The 22,085-nt window shown below is 35.5% G+C and overlaps 1 protein-coding gene across 2 annotated transcripts in view; it reads right to left on the reverse strand.

Annotated features, from left to right (window-relative positions):
• PAWR (pro-apoptotic WT1 regulator) overlaps positions 1–22,085 on the reverse strand; it is a 113,950-nt gene that overhangs the window by 89,845 nt on the left and 2,020 nt on the right. The window lies entirely within an intron of this gene.

Consider the following 22,085-nt stretch of genomic DNA (forward strand, 5'->3'; position numbering starts at 1 on the left):
AATTTGTTTTTATTAAATACCAATAGATACAACAATATTTATACATAAACAAACTCTTTAGGGTCATTAGTAATTTTGAGGAATATAAAAGGGTCCTGGGACTAAAAAGGTTTCAGACAGCTGATCTAAGCAATTCATTAGTAACTGCTAACATCATAAAAAGAGAGATGACCAAACAATTAATTCCTCCTGACATAAATACCAAATACCACCTATGAAGTATTCTTGCCCCACAAAACAAAACAAAACAAAACAAAAAACCCCACACCTGAACATGAATCTGATCAGCTTCTAGTTTAAGTAAAATCTACCAATTTACAGGAAATATAGGGTGCAGAGGTTTACAATAAACGCCACCATGGGGATGCATTCAGCAAAATCCAGACTATAGTAAACACTACAAAACCATCAATCAGCTTTATTCAAAAAATAAACTGCCAAAGAATAAAAGAGGGAGAGAGAATGTAAAGATTAAAAGAAAAATAAGAGACACAGCAACCAACTGCAGTGTAATAAACCTTATTTAGGCAAAATATAAAAAACACATATGAAGCAATCATACAAATGTGAACAATGGATATTTAATATTAAGAAATTATGATTTATATGTAATCATAATAGTAATATTGTGGCTATCATTAGAAGAATCTTTATCTTTTATAAACCTGTACCATTTATAAATGAAATAAAAGGATTCAAGGATGTCTCAAAATAATGAGGACTGGGGGAAAAGAAAATTACTGAACCCAGATACGGTTGTAACAGGGTTCATTATACTATTTTGCTTACCTTTGTTCTTTTGGTTTTTCTATAATATAAGTTGTTGCTTTTTAATGTTTCAAGTTAGAGAAAATGTATTTCCATAGTTAAGTTCACTCACTCACTCTGAAACCAAAGAGAACTATAACCAGTGTTTCCTCCTATTAAGCTGCCTGATAAATGTTGTTTCAGCTTCACAGAGCAGCCCTAAGCAGTTTGACTTTGGTTACCCACCATCCTATTTCTGAACTCTTCACCGCCAAGAATATTAAAACAAAAACAAAAACAAAACTGAGAGAGGACAAATGTAAAGACAGGAATTAGGACAAGTTGGGGACTTCACACTAGAAGTAAATAGTCTCTTTCCAATAGAACAAATACCAGCACACTTACACAAGGTACATACAGCCCAGAAGTAGTAAAGGTAAAAACAGAGCCAGGGGAAGGAAGGAATGAGTGCATTGTTTTTTAAAGATTTACTTATTTCAGAGAGAGAAAGAAAGTGAGCAAGCATGGGGTGGGTGGAAGGGGGCAGAGGGAGAGGGAGAGAAAAAATCCCAAACAGGCTCCCCAATGAGTGCAGAGCCAGACATGGGGCTCAGTCCCATGATGCTGAGACCACCATCCAAGCCAAAATCAAGAGTCAAACACTCAACTGACTGAGCCACCTAGGCACCCCTGAAATGAGTGCATTTTTTTAATTTAAATTCAATTAGTCAACATAGAGTACATCATTAGTTTTTGATGTAGTGTTCAATGAGTGCATTTTAAAATAATTTCACTCCTGTCTTTTTCTATTGCAGACACATTAAAGACTGATCAGTCTTCACATTTTGATTTGAAAGTCTTCAGTCCTAGAGCTGTTGAAAGGCAAGCCCTAAAAGTTACTGCCTTTAGCTATCCATAGGATACTCCACCAAATGGAGACTATGTAAAGATTAAGGATATAAGATCAATAATCTTAAACTGAGAGTCCTTGAACATGATATTACTTGTTTTTTAAAAGTAATCTGCATGACAAAATTATGAATCACAAAGGCCTCAAATTTTCCCTGCATGGAAGGAAACAGTAAGCCATATACTCAAGTAGGACCATGTCCATTTATCCAAGATCATCCACATTTCAAATTTCCTATCTTGTCATCAGGTTTTACATTTTGATTATCAGTTTGGGAAATACAGTCATCAAAACCATAGAACTTAAGTAACTAAGAAATACATTTAAATAACTAACATCTAACAAAATAAATAAAGAAATAACATCTAACATCTTTCCCATCTAATAAGGTTTCACTTTCAAGACCTCCAAAAGAAGCAACTTTATCAATAATCTATGCTGAGTTTAATAACTCTCACTCAAGTGTTCTTTAAAAAATAAATCTAATAAACGGAAAAATAAACTGAAACTGTTAAATAAGTTATTCTATATGGATGATAGTCTTTGTTTTTAATGATTACTTTTCAAGGAAAAAAGTCAATAGTTTTAACCTATAGATGGACAAAAAGCTAAAGAATCTTTCTTCTAAATAGCAAAGAAAGCTGTTAATCACACTGTTTCATTCCTTGAACCAGAGCAAATTTTTATTATTTTCCCCCTTTTAGCAATGTAAACAGTTTATACAATACAACAAAAAGTTTTGAAGAACTAATTGATAGTATGTAACCAAGGTCTAAGAGAAAAAAATGCAAGGCAAAATTACAACAGGGTTTTTCTGTTTTTAGGACTGTATTCTCAAAGATTACCAAGGAATCACATAATTTAAACCTAAAAAATGAGCTATCATCATAGTTAATATAATAAGAAAAGAAAATGTATACAGATTGGGAAGGAAGAAATAAAACTGTCTTTGTTCACAGATGACATGATTGTCTATATAGAAACCTGAAAGAGTCAACAACAACAAATGCTGGAAATGGGGCACCAGAAATGGGGTGGCTCAGTCGGATGGGCGCCTGCCTTTGGTTCAGGTCGTGATCCCAGAGTTCTGAGATCAAGCCTCACCTTAGGCTCTCTGCTCAGCAGGGGAGTCTGCTTCTCCCCCTCCCCCTTTCCCCGCCCCACTCGTGCTCTCTCTCTCTTAATCTCTCTCAAATAAGTAAATAAGGGGCTCCTGGGTGGAGCAGTCCTTAACCGTCTGCCTTCGGCTCAGGGCGTGATCCCAGCATTATGGGATCGAGCCTCACATCAGGCTCCTCCACTATGAGCCTGCTTCTTCCTCTCCCCCTCTCCCTGCTTGTGTTCCCTCTCTCGCTGGCTGTCTCTATCTCTGTTAAATAAATAAATAAAATCTTAAAAAAAAAACAAATAATTAAATAAAAGCTTTTTAAAAAATTCCAAAAAATGATAAGCAATTATAGCAAGGTTGCACAATACAAGATTAATATTTAAAATCAACTGTTTTCTCATACACCAGCAACAAACAAGTGGAATTTGAAATAAAAACAAACACATTGTTTTTCCATTTAGCACCAAAAAAAATGAGATACTCAGATATAAATCTAACAAAATATATGCAACATCTATATGAAGAAAAACTACAAAACTCTGATGAGAAATGTCAAAGAGCTAAATAAATGGAGAGATACTCCCTATTTATGGTTAGGAAGACTCACCACTGTCAAGATGTCAGTTCTTCCCAACTGATCTATAAATTCAATGAAAGTCCAATCAAAATTCAGCAGCAAATATTTTGTGGATACAGACAATCTGATTCTAAAATTTATATGGAGAGGCAAAAGACCTGGAACAGCCAACACAATACTGAAAGGGAAGAACAAAAGTTGGGAGACTGATACTACCCAACTTCAAGACTTACTATAAAGCTACAGTAATCAAGACAGTGTGACACTGCTGAAATAATAGATGAACAGGAGCAATGGAATGGACAGAGAGCCCAGAAATAGATCCATGTAAATACAGTCATTTGACAAAGGAGCAAAGGCAATACAACGGAGCAAAGATAGTCTTTTCAACAAATGGTGCTAGAACTACTGGACAACTATATGCAAAAATGAATCTAGATACAGACCTTACAACTTTCAAAAAAATTAATTCAAAATGGATCACAGACTTAAATACAAAACATTAAACTATAAAACTCCTAGAAAATAACTATCATGGGGCACCTGGGTCACTCAGTGGTTGGCGTCTGCCTTTGGCTCAGGTCATGATCCTAGGGTCCTGGGATCGAGCCCCATGTTGGGCTCCGTGCTCAGTGGGAAGTCTGCTTCTCCCTCTCCTACTCCCCCTGCTTGTGTGCTCTCATGCACACTCTATCAAATAAATAAATAAAATCTTAAAAAAACAAAAAAAAGAAAATAACATAGGAGAAAACCTATACGACCTTGGGTTTTACAACAACTTTTTAGATATAACACCAAAGCCACAACTCATGAAAGAAATAAGTGATGAGCTAGACTTCTTTAAAATTAAAAATTTCTACTCTGAAAAAGACACTAAAAAAAATTAGAAGACTGGAAGATAACATTTACAAAAGAAAACATAAAAGACTGTTATCCAAAATATACAAAGAACTCTTAAAATGCAACAAGAAAACCACCCAAAAAATGGGCCAAAAACCTTAACAGACAATTCACCGAAGAAGACATACAGATAGCAAATAAGCATATGAAAAGATGCTTCATATCATACGTCATCAGGGAAATGAAAATTAAAACAAGATACCACTATATACCTATCAATCAGAATGGCCAAAATCAAAAACACTGACAACTCCAAATGGTGTCAAGGATATGGACCAATTGGAACTCACATTGTTCGCAGAAATACAAAATAGAACAAACACTATGGAAGACAGTTTGACAGTTTCCTACGAAACTAAACATACTCAGGGTGCCTAAGTGACTCAGTCAGTTAAGCGTATGACTCTTGGTTTTGGCTCTGGTCATGATCTCAGTGTCCTGGGATGGAGTCCCATGGAGGGCTCCCTGCTCAGCCGGGAGCATGCTTGAAATGCTCTCTCTCCCTCTACCCCTCCCTCTATTCTCATGTACGTGTTCTAAAATAAAAAATAAAAAAGATAAATAAATGAATACAACTAAACATGCTCTTACCATTCAATCTATCAATCATGCTCCTTGGTATTTATCTAAAGAAACTGAAAATTTAAAAGAAAAAGAAACTGAAACTGAAAATTATGTCCACACAAAAACCTGCACATGGATTTTATAAAGTTTTAATTATAATTGCCACAACCTGGAAGCAATCTTCTTTAGTAGGTGAATGGATAAAGTGTGGTACATCCAGTCAATGGAATATTATTCAACACTAAACAGAGCTATGAAAAGATGGAGGAAGCTTAAATGCATATTTCTAAGTGAAAGAAGCCAGTATGAAAAGACCACATGCTATATGATTCCTACTATATTACATTGTAGTAAAGACAAAGCATGGAGATAGTGAAAAGATCTGTGATTGCCAGGGGTTGAGGCGAGAGCTGAATGGATGGAACACAAAGGATTCTTAAGGGAGTGAAACTACTCTGTATGATATTATAACAATGGATACATACCATTATACATTTCTCCAAATTCACAGTGTACACAACACCAAGAATGAACCATAATATAAAATACAGACTTGGTGATAATGATGTGTCACTGCAGGTTCATCAATTCTAACAAATAGTCCACTCTGGCAGGGGATGTTGATAATGGGGGAGGCCTATGTATAGGTGGGGGCAGAAGATACATATCTTCTGTTCAATTTTGCTATGAACATAAAACTGCCCTAAAATAAAAAGTATAGGGGTGCCTAGGTGGCTCAGTTGGTTAAGCTCATTTGGTTAAGAGTCCTGGGACTCTTGTCCCTCTCCCTCTGCCCTGTTCATGCTAATAAACAAACTAAAAATCCTAAAAAAAAAATCTAAAAATAAACTATAACGTGTATTTAAAAAAACTATCAAATCTGTTCCTAGAACCAAAATTAAATGGGTGAAACATCTTAACATTAAAATACCCATCTTATGTGATATTATAAATTATTATAAATTTTTTTTGAACCAAAAATTCCAATTAGTAAGAACGAAAATTCTTCTTAGAAAAATTCCATTTTACGTTAAAAAAAACGGGGGGGGGGTTTCCTGAGATGCAAATGTTGCAAAGGGAGTAATCTGCAAGACATCAAGATAACAGCAATTACTATGACTGACTCTTTCTTATGCCCAAACAAAATGTTTGGCAGTGATTTTCTAGTACTTATGTTCAAATATTTATTCGAATGAATAATCATACTAAAAACTATAGTTCACAATAAAAAATGTCTATCATAGGTTGAACTCCAATTTTAAGTCTACCTCAAGATTTTGTGATGTTAGAGCAGGAATCTAGGAGAAAACACAATTTATATATGAAATCACTCATCTATCAAGGCATCCGTGCCACATTCTTAATAAACACTCTTACCTGTACATAGCAAGCAATGAGCTAAGTATTGACAATACTAAAATAAGTAAACTCTCAAGCAAAACTAAGTTGAAAAAAAAAAAATTACAGATATTCATTACAGATATTCACTTCAAAACTAGCTATAGCCTTAAGTTGTTTTGTGTTCATGCTTTTAAAGATTTGTTTATTTTAGAGACACAGAGCAAGAGCAAGCAGGGCAAGCGGCAGAGGAGGAGGAAGAGACGCAGGGAACCCCAAACCGACTCCCTGCTGAGGGCAGAGCTGCATCTCAGGACCCTGAGATCATGACCTGAGCCCAAGAGTCAGACGCTCACCTGACTGAGCCACCCAGGCAATCCAACACCCCTGTGTTTGCACTTTTTTTTTTTTTAAAGATTTTTATTTATTTATTTGACAGAGATAGAGACAGCCAGCGAGAGAGGGAACACAAGCAGGGGGAGTGGGAGAGGAAGCAGCAGGCTCATAGCAGAGGAGCCTGATGTGGGGCTCGATCCCATAACGCTGGGATCATGCCCTGAGCCGAAGGCAAACGCCCAACCACTATGCCACCCAGGCGCCCCTGTGTTTGCACTTTTAAACTTGAAATCAGCAAAGTCTTGAGAAATGTAACTGAAATCTCTTTTCTCTAATTAGTTTACCATCTAAATTAGTCCACCAATCTTTTTTTTTAAGATTTTATTTACTTATTTGACAGAAAGAGAGAGAGCACAAGCAGGGGGAACAGAAAGCAGACGGAGAGGGAGAAGCAGCCTCCCCAATGAGCAGGCAGCCAGCCCCACGTGGGGCTCAATCCCAGGATCCTGGGACCATGGCTTGAGCCAAAGGCAGATAATTAACTGACTTAGCCACCCAGGCACCCCTATTTCACCAATCTCAAAACTTAATCCCTTCTCTGTGAGAATGATGTGGATAAATTTCACTGACAAAGGAAAGGTTTTAATCAATATGCTAGAAACACAGGACTTGAAATCAGCAAAGTGCAGTGTTGAGAAATATAACTGAAGTCTCTTTTCTCAATTCAATCAATTCAAATCATGAAATGTTAGAACCTTAAATGCATGCTGCTAAAATGAAAAGTAGCCAGTCTAAAAACGCTTTATTCAGTAGGATTCCAACCATATGACATTTTGGAAAAGGCAATACTATAGACAGTAAAAAGATCAGTAGTTACCAGGGAGGGAAGGAAGTATGAACAGGTACAGCACAGATGATTTTTAGGGCAATGAAACTATTCCCTACGATACCGTAATGGTAGATACATGACATTATACATTCAAAAAAAACCCCCCAAAAAAGTGTACAGTGAAATCTAATGTCAACTATCAACTTTAGTTAATACTGGTTCATCAGTTGTAACAAATATACCACCACATCAATGCAAGACGTTAATAGGGAAACTGGGGTATGAGGTAGAATATGGGGATTCTCTACTTTCCACTCAATTTCTCTATAAACCTAAAACTGCTCCAACATGTTACTATAAACTAATATGAGTGGTTCAAATGATCCAGAGAAGAGCTTTGAAAGTAACATCAGGAATGCCTGGGTGGCTCAGTCAGTTGATCATCTGACTCTTGGTTTAGGCTTGGGTCATGATCTCAGGGTCATGGAATCAGGCCCCACATCCAGCTCAGCGCTTGTCATGGAGTCTGCTTGAGATTCTCTCTTTCCCTCCCCCTCTTCTCCTCCCCCCACCCGTGCTCTCTCTAAATAAATAAAATCTTTAAAAAAAAAAAAAAAAGAAACATCAAACCAAACTACCAATTGTAATACCTGTATCCCACTACTATGTGTTTGAAAATTGAGATTTTATAGTATGTATTTTTTCCATTATTAAGATGTAATTCTGTCAAAGTTCAAGGAGAAATTGACAAGCCAACAGCAGTAAATATCAGTATATCTTCTAAGAAACAACAGATCAAGCCAGAAATAAGTAAGGTTAAATGATTTGAAACATAATTTGGGAGACTGGCTTAACAGAAAATATTTAGAATTCTATACCTAGAAAATACACAATCTTTTCTAATACCCCTGGGATATCTACAGAAATTTCCCATGCCTTAGGTCATGAAGAAAATCTCAACAAGAAGGATTACACAAAGACCATTCCAACAACAAAAATCTTCTTAATTCAACCATCCAGAGATAATCACTGTTAACCAGTGCATGGATATCTTTCCAAACCTTTTGCTATGCCTCTGACTTTCACATGTAGCTTTTACCTCAAAATAAGCAGGAAAGAGAAAAAAAATTTCTTAAAATACTTAATTAAAAACCTGAAAGATGGGACACCTGGGTGGCTAAGTCGGTTAAGCATCTACTTTTGGCTGAGGTCATGATCCTAGGGTCCTAGGATCCAGACCCGCATCAGGCTCCTTGCTCAGGGACGAGTCTGCTTCTCCCTCACCTTCAGCCTGCTGCAGCCCTTGCTTGTGCTCTCTCTCTCTCTCTTTCTCCGACAAATAAAATCTTTAAATAAATAAAATAAAATCTTTAAATAAATAAAATAAAATAAAAACCTGAAAGCAAGTTAAATATAAGGATGTCAACTTTGCTCAGGCTAATGCTAAAAGGTAATACTGCCCTGGGGCCCCTGGGTGGCTCAGTCGGTTATGCTTCTGCCTTCGGCTCCAGTCACGATCCCAGGAATCGAGCGCGACATCCTGCTCCCAGCTTATCGGGGAACTTGCTTCTTCCTCTCCTTCTGCCTGCTGCTCTGCCTTCTTGTGCTATCACTCTCTCTCTTTCTCAAATAAATAAAATCTTTAGGGGAAAAAAAAAAAAGGTGATACTGCCCCTGCTGTAAACATGAAACCACAGGGGGCGGGGGAGGGGGGGAATCAAGAGGCAAAGTTGCCATCTAATTCTTCAAATCAGAAATTCAGTATGGCTTATCATCCCGTACTTCACTTTCCTCATCTGTAAAACAGGAATAGCCCTGACCTTCCTCGAGTTTTTCTAAAAATTTAGTGAGTTCAGGGGCACCTGGGTGGCTCAGTTGGTTAAGCATTTGCCTTCAGCTCAGGTCATGATCCCAGGGTCCTGGGATCAATCCCCACATGGGGCTCTCTGCTCAGAGCCCGCTTCTCCCTCTCCAACTGCCTGCTGCTCCCCTTGCTTGTGTGCTCTCTTGCTCTCTGTCAAATAAATAAATAAAATCTTTTATAAATAAATAAACAAATAAAAATAAAAATGTAGTGAGTTCATACCCATAAACAGCTTAGAATAGGGCCAGGCCCAGTAAGCAAGCAAATGTTATCTATTTATTAACATGGCTTCCTTATCCTGAGAGACAAACGCCTTTCTTTTCACTTACAATCAAAATAATAAAATATTCTAAAAGCCAGTTTGTAGTGTAAGTGATTTCTGGTTTAATTATTACCTTTGAAATTATCATGTGACTCATAATAAGCTCCCCTAAGCTCCTCTTCCAACTGAAGACAGTAACAGTCAATTAAACAAGACATAAAACTGAGAATGTTAATGAACTATATTCTACTACAATGTTCTAATGGTTTCACATACAATGTCTCCCCCCGGTGTATGACAACCTCCCAATTCATCTCCTTATTTATGTTCTCCCTTTCCTCTAACCTATTCTACACACTCCTGCCCAGCTGATCCTGTTAAAATCCTGGTGTCACAAATATGAACATATCCTGCTCAAGATTCTCCTATAGGCAACACAGTAAGCCTAAAATTTTCAGTCCAGTTTTTAAGATCCTTCACAATTCTGCTCCTTAATTTCTCTAACTATTATTATTTCCTAATATAAACTCTTTATTCCAATCAGGTTGCTAACTCTCACCTTTGTAACTCTACTTACCCTATTCTCTCAGTCTGAAATAGTGACTCTGCTCTTTATGTGCCCACTTCTTATAGTCCCTCAAAATCAACGCAAATCTCATACTCCCTCCATGAAACTTCCTGGACCAGTCAGTTCTCTAGGGATCTCTCACCTCTCTGTACTGACAGCATGGCATAACATTTAACACTTTATTATACATTTCCTTTTAATGTTTCAAAATTATCTTATATAATCTTATTTCTCCAAATTAGATTATAAACTGCTCAAGGACAAAATGATGAACTACAATTCATTCAAATCCTGAGTGCTGGTAACAAAAGAGATTACAGCAATTCAAATGCCCAAAAGGCCTACTTCAGTGTCTAACATGTAATATGCAGTGAGACTGAAAAACGAAATAAATAAAATAAAATAATGTACCAAGACTATAGTAAATGTATTGTAGCCTTATCAGAACACCCCAATTATGAAATATTCTATAGTCATTAAGAATAACAACAACACAGTGGGCACCTGTCTGGCTCAATCAGAACACATGATTCTTGATCTCGGGGTTGTGAGTTCAAGCCCCACACTGGGTGTAGAGATTACTAAAAAATATAAATAATCTTTAAAAAAATAATAACACAGGTATATATTTGCTGGCATACAAAGATGTTCATGAGATATTGAAAACAAAAAAATTTAGTAGTATTTGTAGAATGATTAAATTTCTGTATATATATTTTTTATGTGTATGCCAAAAAATATATTTAAGAATTACATGCCAAAACTATAAAGAGTTACCATTGGATAGTGGGAATTATGTTTATGAAATAAAAAATATGCAGCAATTAACATCACTTTCAAATAAAAGGAAATAATAATATTATTATTGGCCATGCTGAATGATAGTTCATATTTAAAAGTCTCTAAAATTGTACACAGAATATAATCCCATTGCATAAAAATAAAAATGGAAAAGCATGTCAAATTGATAGAGTAATCTATAGCTGATCTTGGCACTATCCTGTTTTTGCTCATTTTATTTCTAATTTTCTACAAATAAGTAGGCATTACCTTTGCATCACCAAAAATAAATAAACACTATTCCTGAAACATGGTTTGGAGAAGCACTTGACTTCCGTCTAAGATAACAGAGGGCAGAAGGGATGAAGGGGGCAGGCAGGGAACATCTGTGGAAGTTGAACAAATAACACGTGAGAAAACATTCAAAGGCAATGCTCACCCTTAGTGCCTGTATCCCAAGCACCTATATCACAAGATCAACCGGAAGAATGCGGGAATGGAAAAAACACCACCTTTTATATCAAGTACAGGGCCACGTCTAAACCCCAAGACAATATTAAACTATAAACTTCTTCATGATAACACTCAGTACAGAATCTGGCAATTTAATCCACTCCATCCTACTCCAATAAAAATGTCATTCCCAAATCTATCTACAGTACAGAGTTATTTTTGTAATAAAAAGAATTACTTGGGCACAACTTTGTTTAGAAGCTATCCTCTCATCTCTTTTTAACCCACATGGAAATTTGATTTATTTATTCTATTATATGCATATAATTTTTACATGATTTTGCATTGTTTATTATTTTTGAACAGATACCTGCCTCCAAACAAAAAGATCCTCTTAGCGATTTCAAATTACACAGACAAAAGTTTTCCATTCCAGAAGTTGTCAGGGTTACTGGATACACAGGTATCGACAGAGGAAGGAAATACCCAGCCAACAATACTAACAGAGAACAGCAGAATAAAGTCTGAATTCCTTGGCACGACATTCAGATCCATCACAATTGGTCCATATTACTCCTCTTCAGCTGTTCTCCATTCATTCCCCACCGAGAATTCTCCGCACATCAAAGTTTCCTCTGTTAGAACATATCCCTCCCTCTTCACAACAATGATAACCAATGTGTGTGCACTAGCACCCTAACAAACCTGGAGTCAAATCCAAGTTCTGTCAGTATGGCCTTTAGGCAAGTCACAGCTTCTTTGAAGCATCTTGTAAAATGAGGAATATATTTTAAAAATCTACCTTGTGAAAAAATGTGAAGATAAGAACACATGGAAATCCCCCAGCACAATGCTGGGCACACAGGAGGTATGGCACAGGAGGTCTATCTGTAATAGAATGCTATTATTTCCTGGCTTTGTGCCTCCACAAATGCTATTTCCTCTACACAGAATGTTACCGAATCTCCCCTCTTCATTTGGGAAATCCTTCCTATCAGTTAAGACACAGGGCTCAATACTACTTAATCTTATGTAAAGCCCTCCTTGACTCCTCATGTAACTGATGGCTCCCTTTTCTGAGCTAGTTCGGTACTCTTTTCTTTTCTCCATTATAGTTCTCGTTATACAAAATTCCATTTATCTGTTATGAACAGAGTATTTGTGTCTCCCCAAAAATTCCTATGTTGAGATCCTAACCCCCAATATTATAGTATTAGAAGGTGGGTTCCTTGGGAGGAGATTAGGTCCTAAGGATGGGGCCCCTCACGAATGGGATTAGTGCCCTGATAAAAGAGATCCCAAATATCTCTCACCCCTTCCACCGCCATGTGAGGGCAGAGTGAACCAGGAAGCAGGTTCTCACCAGACACCAATTCTATTGCTGCCTTGGTCTTCACAGCCTTCAGAACTGTGAGAAAAAATTTCTGTTGTTGTAAGCCACCCAGTCTATGGTATTCTGTTATGGCAGCCTGAACTAAAACATCTTTTTCTCTGAGAGAAGACTGAAAGTTCCTTAAAGACTGGTGTGGTGAGTATGTAATTCATCTTTGTATCATCTAGCACTGAGCTTGGGGCACAAAGCAGGCACTCAAATGTTTCTGAGTAAACCAAGTAAAAAAGAATCTAACAAAAATGCTGTAGCATCCAAGGAAGAAATGACAAGGGCAAATGCTACAGAGAAGTCAAATAGGCTGAAATCAGAAAAGAAGCTATCTCATTTGGCCATTAGGAGGCCACAAGCAACCTTGTAGAGATCAATTGCAATTAGGTAGCAGGAAATGAGCAATGAAATGGGAGTAAGTGGGTGAAAACAATACCTGCAAGTTGAGCAATTAAGAAAAGTTAAGTCGAAAGTGAAGCAGAATTAGGGGAACATTTCTTCATGGCAAGATGAGCCAACAGGGAAGAGCCAAGTATTTAAGAAAGAAGGAAAACAATAAGCAAGATTTAGATAGGAATCAGGGTACAGGTAGCCCGGGGGGGGGGGGGGGGGGGAATTTTCCAGCTCAAAACATTGTTACATAACTTTCTAATACCAATGAAATGCCTCTTAATCCATCCGTTCCTTTCTTTTTCTAACTGCCATTGCCCTAGCAATTAGTATTAGTATTAGTATATTCATTTTTAAATGAGTATTCTTATCTCTAGTCACATCCGCTCCCTAGTCCTTTCTCCATCTCATTACTTGGATTGATCTTCTCAAGCCACTGTTTCACATATTTTGGATAGATTAATGTGGATGTGCACATAAACATATAAAGAGATATATACATATGGGTATATACATATACACTACAATATTTTTTTTTAGAAAACTGGATTTGTTCCAATGTAACTGATATATTAGGAAGCAAGCTGAGCAAAATACAAATTTTGCATCTGCTTATGCACTACTAAAACAGCAGGTAAGCAGAGAAAATGCAACCCGGTCACGCAGAATAACATAGAACACACACATCTCAAACATCTGCCAGCTCACTCCTCATATTATAAGTCCTACCAATGCACATCTGGTATCACAGTTTCAGTCCAATTTCAGATAACCCTTCTTCCAACACTTCACAAATTACCACCCTTTTGACACTCACTTCTATAAGAAAATTCTGGTCTTTTTCAAGGTCAAGTGTCATATCTATTGTAGTATTTATGTATTTCTTAACCATCTAATGTGTAAAATTGTGCTAGTCTTTATTATGTTTCTATCTTTCTATCACAAAATTTCTGAGTGTTATGCCCCTAAACTCCATTTTTCCTTATGTCCTGTAGTTTTCATTCTGTGATTTTGCATGTCTGATTAGGAACTTTTATGGTGAATTATAACTTACACACACTTATAATTATTGCAGCTTTGATCACCAATTTCCCACTGAAATCAAAGGCTACAGAGGAGGTTAAAAAAAAGCAGGGGGGCATGGGGCACCTGGGTGGCTTAGTCAGTTAAGCGTCCAACTCTTGATTTCATCTCAGGGTCATGGGATCGAGCCCTGCGTCAGGCTCCATGCTCAGCTGGGAGTTCACTTGAGGATTCTTTCTCTCTCCCACCCTCTGCCTTCTCTCTCAAACAAATAAATCTTAAAAAAATAATTGGGTATCCCTCACAATTATCGGAAGGTCCTAGTACCTGTGAGGTATTTTGAAGACCCAAACACTTGCCTTGAAGAATGCTTCAGGAAACACATTACATGAAAAGAAAAAAATATATATCTGTTTATCTTAAAACAACTTATTTTCCTGCCAATCAGCTACATAATAGGGCAAAGAAGCAGTAGAGTCCTTTACCAATGAAGTAATAATGCTCAAGTATTTTAATATCAAATAACACAAATATATCCATCCCTAAAGACAGAAAGTATAATGGTAGTTGCCAGGGGCTAGGTAGGTAGAATGGGGAGTGATTGTTTAACAGGTACAGTTTCAGTTTTACAACATGAAAAGAGTAATGGGATAGATAGTGATAATGATCACAATAATGCGAATATATTTAATACAACTGAATGTACACTCAAAAGCAGTTAAAAATGTTATTAGTATTTTACCACAAAGAAAGCCCCATATTGCATACCTGAAACTAATTTTTTTTTTTAAAGAGACTTTATTTATTCGACAGAGATAGAGACAGCCAGGGAGAGAGAGAACACAAGCAGGGAGAATGGGAGAGGAAGAAGCAGGCTCATAGCGCAAGAGCCTGATGTGGGGCTCGATCCCGTAACGCCGGGATCACGCCCTGAGCTGAAGGCAGACGCTTAACCGCTGTGCCACCCAGGCGCCCCACTGAAACTAATTTTTTAAAAATCCATCCTTATTTTTGAAGACCACCACCATAAAAATACTCATGATGAATGACTACTAAATGCACATAAAATTTGGATAGTGTGGTTCCATTTCCTATGTAGATATGAGAAACAAATATTTATATGAATAAGATAACAGGTGATGTTTCTCTATCTTTTCCTGTATTTCTACAAGGGAACTACAATGAACACATCCCCCCCTCTTTTTTTTTAAACACATTACTTTACCAGCAGAAAAAAATTAAGATTATGTAAGTATGGTGTGAATCAACTTTTGCTTGCACTACAGAATATCAAAAAGTCTCACCAGAAATTTGAAACCCAACTTCTTCGACTATTGCAGCTAATATAATCTTACTTTTTATTCCTCAAGTACCATCTTCTGAATGTTAATATTGTTCTTCAAACTAAGATTTCCACTTTTTTAAAGTACTGCTAAAAATATTCTGCAAAAAATTCCAAAAGCAATAGAAAGCCATTTCATACTTTGTGTAACTTGCAAATTTCACTTTTATACCCATAAGCTTAATATTAAATAGTATCTTTTAAAGTTAATTTTACTATAAAACATGTTTTCATTCTGTATTTCAAACTGTATTATTTCTTATTCAGCTAGTCCCCTAGAGTTTATATAAAGAATATGCAAACAAAACTTTATCACAGAAACGTAATCTGTAACATTAATTCTCTCCCTTTCTATTCATTTCAGCAAAACCCTAACAAAATGCCTTCAGAATACAACAGACTACTTAAAAAAAATTCAAGTATATAAAATAAATAAAACTATGATTGAAAACTACACTGTGACCCACAGAATTTGGTGAAGGAATTTTCTAAAGACTATCACAGAATAAATAAATATTATCTGAAATATATTCATTTCATTATATTACATTATATTATGTGAAATATATTCATTTCACATCTTAGGTTTTGAACTCACTGGAGCAGTTTCTACCTTCTAAGATATATAATTTTGCTGCTTTTAGAAACTAAATGTTCTTACAATTTCATTCAGACATGGTGCCTACTATATTTTTAAGTAACCCAAGAAGAATGTGATAGAGGGCTAAGGCTTGATTCTATACAGTAGGTACATGGCTATAAACACAAATGCCTAAGATTTAAACTGAAACTTCCCTCAGCAATAACCAGATATTTTAAGAATCAATTGGCTAGCTAAGAATGCCTATAGATTTAATATATGATTATTTTAATAAAGTAAACAAGAGAAAAAATCATGCAGTTGGGAATATTTTGAATAAGACGGACAAAGCCTGTTTTAAGAGTTTGAACCACTAATTATTAAATACATTTAGAAACACAATTATACACTTTCACTTAGAGATATGCAAAAATAAAAAAAAAATGAATGAAAGTTCAAATTACACATTAGGTAGAGTTTGTTGTTTTCCTGTAGTCTAGGCTTCTAACAAATTCAAAACAAGCAAGCAATGCAGATGCAACATTTTGCACTAACTGTATATTACATAAATGTTTAAGGTGCTTTGAATTTCCAAGTAGTTCAAGTAGTCTTTGTTAAAATGTTTATGAAGTTTTTAATTAGAAGGAAAAAAAAGAATTTTCAACATCTCAATAAGAAATTTCCATTAGGCATCAACAACCAGTTATCAATACAACCACACAGTAACTATAATTTACCACTTTATCATTTTTAGAACATTTACACCAACACCATTTCATTTGATTCACATAATAATCCTGTTAGATTATCAGCATCAATTTCATTTGACAGATCAATAAACATTAAACAGGGCATTTAAGTCAGTTCTTCCCAAACTCTAGGGTGTGCAAGAATCACTCAAGAACATGTTAAGACTCTGCAGTCTCAGTAATCCCTCCCTCTCCCCAGAATGAGGTGGATCCCAGAAATCTCCATTTCATATAAACAACACAGGTGACACACCACACCCCCAAGCCACATCTTTTAAGACACTGATTGAAGTAACGTGACTAAGATTTTAGGTGGTTTAAAACTCCATTTTTACTTTGAATTAAAGTTCCCAAATGTTTAGATAGTAGAGCTTTGCAGATCTCCTTGAAAGATATGTAAACTTTTAAATTTTCAAATATTTTAAATTTAAAATTTTAATTTTTAAAAACTTTTATATTTAAAATTTTACATTCAGTTAAATTAAATACCTCTTATACTAAACTCCTATACGAACAAATGGTGGTAGGTATTTTAAGAGACAGAACAGTGAAAAAATTCTACCATAATTTCATTTTCTCTGTGAGATGCAGGAAAAGCTGACATTGAATTATTTGAATACTGCTGCATTTTATAGGGTCGGAAGCAAAAACTTAGGTACCACAGGTTCTAAAAACATAATGAAAAATTAAGATAAAAATATAAAAGCACTTAGAGCACAACTTTGTGAATACACTAAAAACCACTGAACTGAATAAAGGATTAATTTTATGATCTATGAATTATACCTCAATTTTTAAAAAGAAAAAAGCACACAGAAAATTTCAAACATTTTAAACTTCTAAGACATATATTAGCCTTGCTATTAAACAGCATAATTATTTTCTGTCCTATATCACAGGTGCTAAAAACCAAAATAGAAATAATAAAGAGCATAAATAAAGCCACTAGACTGATAGTGATTTTAAATAAGAATTTTAATGTCACTGTTTATTTGCTCTCAAGTTTTTCTAATAAAGTCCCACTTTATCTGCCTTTTATTATACAGCTATTTTCAAATTCTATAGTCAGATGTTAGCATCTTCTAGTTTACTACTAAAATAATCTTTGTCTTTCTTAAATTAGGTATACAGTATGTAATACACTGAACTATAATAAGAGGGTTATTAAGCACCAGGCTTTAAAGGCAGACTATCTCTACTCTGCTTCATACCACACATGTGACCTGAGGCAAGTAAGCAACTTACTTGCTCTCCCCCATCTTCCCATAGGGTTGTGGTGAGAATTAAATGCACCAATACCTGTGAAGTGCTTAGAACAGTGCCTAGCACATAATAAGCACACCATAAATGTCATCTACTTTAATTACATAATTATTTTTATAGAAAAAGGCATCTCAGCTTAGCCGATTTATTACAAATCCTGATAATAAAATTCAATTTACTTTACCAATGACTTCAAGCATTTAGGAAAGTTGGGCTTAATATCTTATTAAGCAGTCTTATTGTGTATGCTATATCTACCCTATTCACAAGTTCAATTTTCCCCAACCCTGAGTCACTATTAGTTCCTCTTCTGACTCATCACATAGAAAGGTAGACAGTCTGGAACATACTGGGCATACCAAAAGGCATTTCTTAATCTACCTGGATTTACATGGTTTATTAAGTAGAACTTGTCCTACATAATGTTCAGTAATATGCTAAATAATTATGACTTAAAATTGTGCTCACTTATGCTTTCTATATATCATATGCTCCTTCAAATTATAAGGTAGGTGTTTAACCCCATCTTGACAGAAAAACAACATATCACTTAAGTAAAAACAAAGATTCACATTTTCTGACTTCTAGCCAAAAACAGATTTTGCTGGTGGCCTGGTGTTCAAAATTTTCCCAAGCAAACTATAAATTAGAGAGTCAGAAGCAATCTCTGAGCCGACAAATTTAACCTTAATTTCTATTCAGTTCCTTTTACTATTTCCCCATTCAGATGTTTAAATTATTTAAGATAAACTCTAATAAAAAGTTACAGAAAAAAAATAAAAAGTTATAGGGAAATAAGCTAAATAATGCAAAGTAGGTTAATTCTTTTTTAAATTTTTTAATTTAAGTATGCTTCACATTCGATATAGGGGGCTTGGATTCATGGCCCCAAGATTAAGAATTGCTCTACCACTTATTCACTTTCCATGTGATCCTGAGTCATTTTAAATTCTCCAAGCCTCCATTTTCTCTTCTGGAAATGAGGATAAAAAGAGAAACTATAACTACCACATGGGATTGCTGTGAGCATTAATTAAAACAACACATAAAGCACTCTAGCCAACCACTACGAAAATAGTAAGTTACAATATATGTTAACTTTATATTTAAATCAAAACTTCAGTGCCAGTTGAACTTGACCTATTGAATTATTATATTTCCTAGGGTAACCATCTCTGTTAACCCCTCTTGCAAACCTATTAAATGGCAATAACTTCACAAGCACTCTGAAAACAGGAGTGGTACTGCCTAGCAATCCTTCTTCAACTATCCCCCTCCTCAAGTTAGGTACCCTGCTCAGGACTTAACACTGTACTTTACCACAGTTCCCTATATTACTTGAGAGGCCCTGTGGACAAGGCCTGTGTCCTATTCATTTCCGTATCCCCAGACTGCAGCCCAATAGTTCTTAACTCTGACTCACAGTAGAATCACATGCGAAGTTTATCAAAATATTAATGCCTGGGATCCATCCCAGACCCATTAAATCAAAAGGGGGTCAGGGAGGGAGACAGCAAGTATTCTCCATGGGGAGAATTTTTTTAAGATCCTCACCTGATTTTAATTTGCTACCACAATTAAGAACAACTGCACTCTGATACTTAAAATACTAAACAAACAGGTATGTATAAATGTATGTGTAAATATATGTATAAATACAAAGCTACAGAAATGTCTTAGCTCAAGGCCCTCATCCTCAATAGCTTCTCATAGACCAATCACCTCTTTCCTCTAAACACAAAATATATATTTTTTTAGATTTTTAAAGTAATCTCCACACCCAGCGTGGGGCTTGAACTCACAACCCTGAGATTAACCGAGTCAGTCAGGCGCCCCTAAACACAAAATAGTTCTAATAAACAATTTGCTATGTTAAGATGGCTTTTCAATTGTTAACTCAGTACTTAAGTTTTTTCATATAATTATGCCTTATCCTTCCTCCTGGATTACAGTTCTGCTCCTTGAGAATATACACTGCCTTACTCTTCTTGTTTTTTCCACAGCACTTACAATAGCACTTTGAACACAGACATGTAATAAACATCTGACTGATCTAATAAACATATACCAAATTATTGGCAGGAGGTACGTCACATCCAAATTATTCAATTTGGGCTACTGCCCAAAAAAATAAAGTAAAAATTTAGAAAGAAACATTTTCCAAAAGATCTTTACCTCAGTAAATGAGAACTAAAGTTTGTCTCACTAACAACTGAATATTTGGACTTTTTATTACAGTTACCACAAGTAGTATCCCACCCAGCTTCCCATCCCCATCCACCAGTTTAAGTTTTTGACTTGCTTCCTCACTAAAACTATCTTCTGGTTGATTGTGGTATCTTTAGCTGTTGTCAGATATCTTTACAACAATTTTATAATACTCCATAATTAGTAAAATAAGTTAATGAAAGTCACAGTGAATGCGTCACACAGATGTTTAATAAATACTTCTTGAAGGAACTTAATGTTTATCAACCACTAAAATGGGTTTTTGCATACAAATTACATGTTACTCTTAATATAAGCTTGGCTGAGAATATTGCCTGAAAATAAGAGTCTTTCTCAACATTATACATAATTCCACTCTTGAATATTGGCAAGATTGGTGATTTTGTTTTTATGATATCTGCAAACCTGAAAATTTTGTAAAATATTATATGACTTCTTAAACCAGGAGTGCTAAGTTATATTACACAAGAAACTCCAGAGCAACTGACATTCTCAATGTTGAAACTTCTAAGAGAAATGGCACACAATTCTAAAAAAACAACCTACAACAACCTAAAGATATAAAGATGGCCCATCTTTAAAGTTTTGTGTCATATATTTACCACTACTAAAATAATCTGAACGACTTAAGTTGTTTTTATGAAAATATGAGGAGGCGGCCCTCAAGAAGTATGCCTGTTAATCAGATACTGCGGCAAAACATTACCATATTTTGTTGCGTCCTACAGCAACAGATAGAGCCATAGTTACCACAAAAAGAAAGCAGTCCTCAATTTCCTATTCAATAAAAAAGGTTCAAATTCCACAGACAAAAAATGGTGCCCTGGGTTGTTTGTTTTTAAGGAAGATTAAATTTAGGAGTTGCCAACACCCAAACGAAAAACATTCCAGAGTATTAGACTCAATTGTAGTGGGCAGTCATCTACATTCTCAGAACTATGTTCTCCAACCCAAAGCAGGAGTATTAACAAAGGATGTATCTTAGGATCTCATAAGGTACACCACACTTATTTTCCCCAGTAAACATTACCCTTGTTAAAAACAAAAACAAAAAAGGTACTTGAGAAGTAACAATTCTAGCACAAACAGCCAGACAAAAAATGAAGTCTAACATCTGCCAAGATATTTCCCAAAATAAGACCCCTGTCAGATGAACAATGAGGAATAGATTGAAAATGACTAATTCTTTTATTTGGACCATCAGCTACTTTTAAAAATAAAGTTGAGGAATGTAGCTTTTCCAAAGCCTTGTCTTTAGTTTCCCCTTAATCTTCATATTTTTAACTTAAAAAAAAAAAAAACCCTAGAAATTTGATTACCACTCTCATGAATTCCTTTTAAAGCAATTTAATGAATAACAGATCTTTTGTGCAAGTAGCAAACCACAGAGGACAGTTTTGCTGGCTGATAAAAATCTCCCTGAAACATGCATATAAAAATATATCCTTCAAAGACAAACAGTAATTTTCCAGGTATGGAAAACATATTAACACTTAAAAGTTGGGTATGTTTGACACACACCCTAACGTACTGTGAATACTTTTACTTGAACCACAATTAAAGTTAGTATATTCTTATCAATTATTCACTGGTTATCAAAGTTGAATGAATTAGAAAGCCACGAATAAAAAAATTTTTAAAATAAAAAAATAAAACCTAAAGAGCCAATGAGAAAAAAAAGCAGCTACTTTGGGTGAAGCACGGTTGTGTAATCACTTCCCAAAACCAGTGCACTTCTCAAAATTGTTTAGGATTTTTTTTTTTTTTGAGAGTAGAGATAGGTGCGGTTACACACTAAGTAAAAATGTTTCACCACTCACTCTAATAGGAAGATGCTGCTGCCTACAGGAATGTTGAGACTGCTCAAAAATACAAAACAAAAACAAAAACCC

Source organism: Ailuropoda melanoleuca, chromosome 15 (assembly GCF_002007445.2).
Source record: "Ailuropoda melanoleuca isolate Jingjing chromosome 15, ASM200744v2, whole genome shotgun sequence".
NCBI lineage: Eukaryota > Metazoa > Chordata > Mammalia > Carnivora > Ursidae > Ailuropoda > Ailuropoda melanoleuca.